The 7537-nt window shown below is 43.0% G+C and overlaps 1 non-coding gene across 1 annotated transcript; it reads left to right on the top strand.

The window, feature by feature from the left end:
- Positions 1-424: 424 nt before the first annotated feature.
- On the top strand, positions 425-506 carry trnas-gcu. Its single transcript has one exon. It is a non-coding gene; the product is annotated as a tRNA-Ser (tRNA).
- Positions 507-7537: the final 7031 nt, after the last annotated feature.

Raw genomic sequence — 7537 nt, forward strand, 5'->3', positions numbered from 1 at the left:
AATAGGTGCAGGAGGAGGCCATTCTGCCCTTCGAGCCAGCACTACCATTCATTATGATCATGGCTGATCATCCTCAATCAGTATCCTGTTCCTGCCTTATCCCTATAACCCTTGATTCCACTATCGTTATGAGCTCTATCCAACTATTTCTTGAAAGAACACGCCCTGTTTTCTCTGGTTCTTCATTCCATTGACGTCAAATCTTCACAGAATTCAACAGACCTTGTTGCACAGTTTTTTTCTTCATTTTTGTGCAGATCATTGTGAGCAGAGTGGGAATGCGCTTGCCACACAACCCAGAGATCAGCCTTGGAACCGTACTGTACTATTTATCATCTCACCAACACGAGGCAGAAATATCTGCTGTGCTGCATAATTTACGCAATTCACTTATTAATAACGTCATATGCTAGCCTGCATATGTGACGAGGTGGCCGAGCGGTTAAGGCGATGGACTGCTAATCCATTGTGCTCTGCACGCGTGGGTTCGAATCCCACTCTCGTCGTTGTTTTTAATTACCCCTCCTCAACAGTCTTCTGCAAAAAGAAGGTCCACAGATCCAGAACTGTCTTAGAGAAGAAATGCTTCTTCATCTCTGATTTAATTATGGGATCCGAATTCTAATGGGAAGTTAAAAATCACACAACACCAGGTCATAGTCCAACAGGTTTAATGGAAGCAATAGCTTTTGGAGAGCTGATCCTTCATCAGGTGACCGTGGAGTCCACAGTGGTAAGATACAGAATTTATAGCCAAACGTTACAGTGTAATGTCACTGAAACTAAACTTTTTTTTGTTAAATCTTACATCTGTTAGAATGACTATGTTAGGTTCACTTCTTTCTTATGTAAATCGCACAACTTTCTTTTAACAGTTACATTCTCAGGTGAACTTTACCAATTAGTGTCATCACAGATAATATGTTGACAGTGTTAGTCCCTGTGTGCTGTGTCCGTGCCATAATGTTTAGACTGACGCTAATCTAAAAAAAAAACAACATGCTGCAGGCAAGGTACATTGAGACATGGTATATTGGTGAAACCGAGCAGAGGAGACAGCAACGGAATGGGTACTGCACATCAATCAACAGACAGGCATGCCCCTTCCCAGTTGGAGAGCACTTCAGTCGTCCAGGACATTCGACCTCAGACCTTCGGATGACAATCCTCCAGGGCGGGCTTCGGTACAAGTAACAGCTAAAAGTGCCAAAGCAGCGGCTGATAGCTAAATTCAGTACTGCAAATGTGTGGCTGGAAAAGCGCAGCAGTACAGGCAGCATCCAGGGAACAGGAGAATCGACGTTTCGGTCATAAGCCCTGCTTCAGGAATGAGGAAAGTTTGTCCAGCAACCGTCGTGTTGTTGTGGTCTGGCGATGGAGGAGTCCAAAGACCTGCATATCCTTGGTGGAGTGGGAGGGGGAGTTAAAGTGTTGAGCCACAGGGTGGTTGGGTTGGTTGGTCCGGGTGTCCCAGAGGTGTTCTCTGAAACGCTCCGCCAGTAGGCGGCCTGTCTCGCCAATACAGAGGAGGCCACATCGGGTGTAGAGGATGTGGAATGCTTGGAATTTTCTTGATGACTTTGTTTTTACCTATTTTGTTCAGTTGGCCTTTCAACCTATTATATCAGTATGAGTCATCAAACATCTGGCTTGTAAACACAGTTTCCAGCAAGTGACTCACCGCCTGTTGTGTTCTAATATTTCAAGTCTTTAGTTAAATTGTTATTCAATTTCGTAAGGGCTTAAGTGGAACAAAAACATCTCTGTGAACTGACAGTTCTAAAAGACACTATTTCTCAGATTCGTTTGTCAGTTTTCCTCATGATGCTGCGGAAAATGTATCTGCACTCACATCTGAATTGGTTTGCCCTGTTTCTTCTTCAACTTCCTCCTTCTTTCTATTAAATGGTTTAGATTCCAATACAGACACAAGGTGCAGGCGGCGGAAGTCAAGTGTTTGTACTTTCACTGACACTCTGTCTCGCCGGGATCTGCAGTCCTTCCTCACACTAATTCAGACAGCACTGTCCTTCTTGTGACATGTCCCGTGGAGAATGGAAGGACAGGCATTAATAACCCGCATTTGGAAACGGAGCGACAGTTTTAAAACATTTACAATGCCCCAGCGAGTAATTGAGCTCCTATCTCCCGCATAACATACGGTGACACTAACCACTATACTACTGAGGACAACAGTTTCAAAGGAGACTCTTCAGCCCGTTGTGGTTGCATTTGTTAAAAAACAACTGCTTACCGACCCGAATCGTTTAGTCCATAGCCTTAACGGTATTGGCAGAACATATTCACATCTGAATATTCCTTCAGGTTATAAGGGTTGCTGCCTCTCTGACCCTTATAGACAGTGTGTTCCAAATTCGAACACCTGCTGGTCTATACCGCTTTTATACACATCTACTTAAACCTTTCTGTCTCTCTCATTAAATTTCTGGCCCCCTGTGATCGTTCTTTCCATCGATGGGAAACGCTTCTTTCAGTCTACCTTATCCATACCACTCACAAACTCCTCTGCACGGTGACAAACAACCCCAGTTTGTCCTGTCTCCCTTCATGACAGAAACTCTTCTGCCTAGACTCTGTCCGAGTGAATCTCTCCTGCAATTTTCCCAGTGCAATCACATCCCTGGACAATTCTAGCAATGAGCCGAATGAACATATTTCCATTCTGTACCAGCATCGGGGGTGGCTCTGCAGCATTTATTGCCTTCCGGTTTGGAGTCACGTGGACGCCAGACCAGATAAGGACGTTAGTTTCCTTCCCTTAAGGACGTCAGTGGAACAGATGGGTTTTTCAGACAAAGTAATCTTAATTCTAGGCATTTATTGAATTCACATACTACCATCGTCGTGGTGTGTAGGGAATCCAACCCGTAAGCCCAGAATATTACCTGACTTTGCTATGTCAACAGTCCAGCGATAATATCACGAGGCTATCGCAGAAAGCCCTCATGGGGGATTTTTTCCAACAGAGTCTCTTTTCCCCAGTTATTCTCTGTTGCCCTTTTATTGATCATCACGCTCCAATAATCTCTGCTCCATGTCAGTAAAAGCTGCTAAAAGAGAATTGATCTCACAGCCACAATATCTAAACGGATCGAATGATTTGAAGGTGCCAATGAAGAGATTGGCGCATGGTTACCCAGCAACAGAGTGCAACGGAACAGACTGGATGGTATCAACCTGAAAATGTATGTTAGATTGTGCAATGCCTCAGTCAAATGGGATGAGGGACGGAAAAGAGAGCTAGGGAGCGTGCGAGGGAGAGACATCTTCGAGAACTTTTGGGTTTAAATACTGATACATTAAATGCAGAAATATCAGAGAACAAAATTCGATGGAAAACAGATCATCACCTCGGAGAATATAATCTTGTAAAATACGATTAATTTCTGACCGTGTTTCACCAAATGTTGGAGAGAACTGACCGCCATGATGTGGATTCGAGCCGGGGTCGCTGCAATCACAACGCAGAATACGATCGACTGAACGGTGACAGCATTCCACAGACATCGAATGCTTCAATAGCATTACAGTTTAGCATCACTTTGCCCACACAAGACAGTACCAACTGCTGCATGCAATCACACATAATCCCAGTTCCAGACTCAGAATCAGAGAAACTGTGTGAATCATGCACGAAGATCCAATTGGAAATTGGGATGGAATGACAGGAGAGAGGCGCATGTATTTCCGAGGTTGGGACAGCTCCTGGTCAAAAGCGGGGCGGAAGGGGAAACTTGCCCCAATTTATAATATTATGACAATAAACAGTACATGTTGCTGAGACAGCCGATTGGTGCATCTAAAGCGTGTGGATACTTAAACTTTGGGATGGCAAGGTTCGAATTTTCATTTTCCTGTTTGGATCAGTAGTTTTGACATTGGCCTCTGCTTTTGCTCGCATCAGCTCAGAATCACCTTCTTGTTCCCAATAAAAGGTGGTGTTGTGGTTATATAAAAAGCTAGTCATCCTTGGGGACTCACACACGGAACTGGTAATGACAAAGGTCGACGAATAAAACCTGTAATGGAAGCCTGACCTCAGGAACAGAGAACATGCCTTTAATTTCCTGCAATCCCATTCATGTACGTCGCTTATACAGGGGATGCTAACATCTTTATCCAATCCTGCCTAATTGTGACTCCAGGATCTGAATAACATAGCTGACCCTTAATCTGAGAATGACGACAGTGTGGGAAAGCAGGCCATTCGGCCCTTCCAGTATACACCATCCCTCCGAAGCACATCCTAATAGACCCAGACTCCATACCTATTACGTTTCCCTTCATTTCCCATGGTTGATTCCAGTAATCTGCACACCTTCATACTGCATATAATGACAAACTAAACGAGTCGCATGTGACGGCTCCTGTAACAATTGAGGGTTAATAATGCCCTGGTGATATTATTACTGCATTGTTAATATGAATGTCCAGATATAATTCTGTGGGCACGGGTTGAAACTCTGGCATGGCAGATGCTGGAATTTTATTTAAACAGATAGCTGGAGTCTAATGATGATGTTGAATCAGTTGTTGTCGATCTGATTCACTAATGCCTGATAGGGAAGGAAACTGCCATACCTATTTGGTCTGGCTGGCATGTTTCTCCAGATCCATAATATCGTGGTTGATTCTGAACTTCCCTCTGGGCTCTAAATAATGTACTCGGCATGAATGAATAGCTTTTGTTAATCCCACTGAAACTTTCCAATTCATTTATCGATCCAAATATCCTGTAAATATTGTAAATGTACTTTCATTCATCACTGCCTCAGGAAGTGAATTGCACACATAAACCATCCTCTTTTAAAAAAGCCTCTCATGTCTTATTTTAAATCCCTCTTTTCACTTTAAACATTTGCCATCTCGAGTTGAAGTGCCCCTCCTTGGAGAAAAGACAGTTACAGTTAACTCTAGCCGAACTGTCAATAATTTCTAAATGTCTATCAGGTCGCCTTTCAAACTCCTGGAAATATTCTCAGCCTATCCAGCCTTTCGTTATAACACAAACCTTCCCCACTAGCCATACGCTGGTATACCTGTTCTAAACCTACTCCAGCTGAATAATTTCCGTGCTATTACTGGGCGACAGGAACTGGACAAAGTATTCCAGAAGAGACATCACCGATTGTCCTATTCAACTTCAACATAACGTACCAACTCCTATACTCAAAGGACAGAACAACAAAGGCAAGATGACATTTCTTTAACCATTCTGTCTATATATGAAGCAAATTAAAATGAATTATTGCATTCGTGGCCTCCGTGTTCCACAACACGATGCAACGCCCGATCATTCATTGTATAAGCCCTACTCTTATCTGATGTAGCAAAATGCAATACCTTCCATTTATCCAGATTGAACTCCATGTGACAATTTTCAGCCCAAAGACATATTGGAATAATATCCTTCAGGAATCTTAGATCACCTTCTTTGCAGTCTCCAATTCTGCTGTCCTCTGCAAGCTTATGAACCATGGCTTCTGTGAGTTCTATTGTTTTCTCATATAGGTCAACAATTTTTAATTATTTGTCGTGGCCATCATTTAACAGTTTGCAAATCATGTAACAATTAGTCATGTAGTTAACCATGAGGAAGAAAGCCATAGACTGCAGGGAGATTGGAAACAATTGGCAAGAAAATGTGCTGAGATTAATTTCATCCAGTGAAGGGGTGATAATGAATTTGGGGAGGAACAATGATAAAGGTGTGACTGTTAAAAGTGAAATTGGAGTAGGCATTCACGAATCTTTGAAGGTGTTTGTGCAAGGGATCAAGTGGTCTCGCGGGGTAAAAGATGCTTTCTGTTCTTGACAGCAGGTGGAATATAAGAGCAGGGAAATTATGCTGGAAATTTAGCAACTGCCTGTTCAGAGAAGAGTCAGAGGACCGGCCACAAGTCTTGTCATTGCGTTCATCATTTTTTTTTCTCGGAAGAATGATAAAATAGAAGATGGAGGGCGGAAAGAGACCACTTGGCGCATCAAGTCTGGATCAGCACTCGATCAGATCTTCGCTGACAATGCCCCAAGTCAGCCTGGCATGTTCCTTGGAGGGGAACATACAGATGGAGGTCATTCGATACATAAGTCCATGAGACAACAGGAGCAGAAATTAAACCATTCAGCGCAGTGAGTCTGCTCTGTAATTAAATCATGGCAGATATCTTTCTAAACCCAATTCTCCTGCTTTCGCCTCATAATCCTTGATCCCCTTGACAACCACGCTGCCACATACCTCAGTCTTACATGTAATTAAAGACCTGGCTTCCACAGCCTTATCTGACCATGAATTCCATACATTCACCACTTCCTACCTGAATTAGTGTCTCTTATTACTTTTCTCAAATGTCTTCTCTTTTCTCCAAGGCGTGCCTTTCGGTTCTAGTCTCTACTAAAAATGGAAACACCTTCCCAGCATCCACTCTGTCCAGGCCATTCACGATTCTGTAAGTACCAATTAAATTGCCCCTCATCCTTCTAAACTTCGTGGGAATAGACCCAGAGTCCTCAAACGTTCCTCATGTGTCAAGCTTTTCATTCCTGGGACCATAATCGTGAATCACCTCTGAACACACCCCAGGACCAGTGCATTCTTCCTGAAATTTGAGGACCAAACGTGCGCACAGAAATCCAGATGTGGTCTGACTAGACCCTTATAGAGCCTCGGACGTGCATCCCTGCTTTTATATTCAAGTATTCCAAAAATAAATGTCATCTTTGCAACTATCTTCCTGACTACAGATTCAACCTGCCCTACATGTCCATATCCTTCTGCAGCATCCCCGCCTTCTCATGCTACCTGTCCTTCTGTCTTTGCATTGTCTGCAAATTGACACACATTGCCCTCAGGTATTTTATCTGATCGCTAATAGAGAAAATGAAAAGTTGTGGTCCCAACACAGCCTTGAGGAACGCCACTTGTCACCAGCTGCCATCTTGAGAAGGATTATTTTATTCCTAATCACTGCATTTTGTCCTATGAGCGCACCTTGCCACTGACATCATGGGCCCTTATGTTATTCAGTAGCCTCCTGTGTGGCAAATATCAAAGGCCTTCATAAAGTCCAGATACATAACATCCATTGGCTCTCCTTTGTCTACCTTCGTTGTTACTTCTTCAAAGAGGAAATCTTCCAGATTTGTCAAGCATGTCTTCCCCTTGATGAAACCATGCTGATTTTGCGTTATTTTGACAGACACTTACAAGTATTCAAAAATTTCTTTCAACGCAATGAATTCCAGGACCTTATCCACAACCAAGATTCAGCTGATTGGTGTGTAATTTTCCAGCTTTTGTGTGGTTTCTTTTTAAAATGGGGTGTCACATTTGTGATTTTTTTTGGTCTTGTAGCACCCTTTCTGATTCTACCGATTCCTGAAAGTTCTCCACTAATGTATCCACTATTTCTTCAGTTGTCTACCTTATAACTCTGGAGGGTACTCCATTTGATCCAGACGATTTATGCACCTTCAGGCCATTCAGTGTTTCTTGCACTTTCTCAATGATGGCCAC

The sequence above is a fragment of the Chiloscyllium plagiosum genome, unplaced genomic scaffold (assembly GCF_004010195.1).
Source record: "Chiloscyllium plagiosum isolate BGI_BamShark_2017 unplaced genomic scaffold, ASM401019v2 scaf_11537, whole genome shotgun sequence".
Classification (NCBI taxonomy): Eukaryota; Metazoa; Chordata; class Chondrichthyes; order Orectolobiformes; family Hemiscylliidae; genus Chiloscyllium; species Chiloscyllium plagiosum.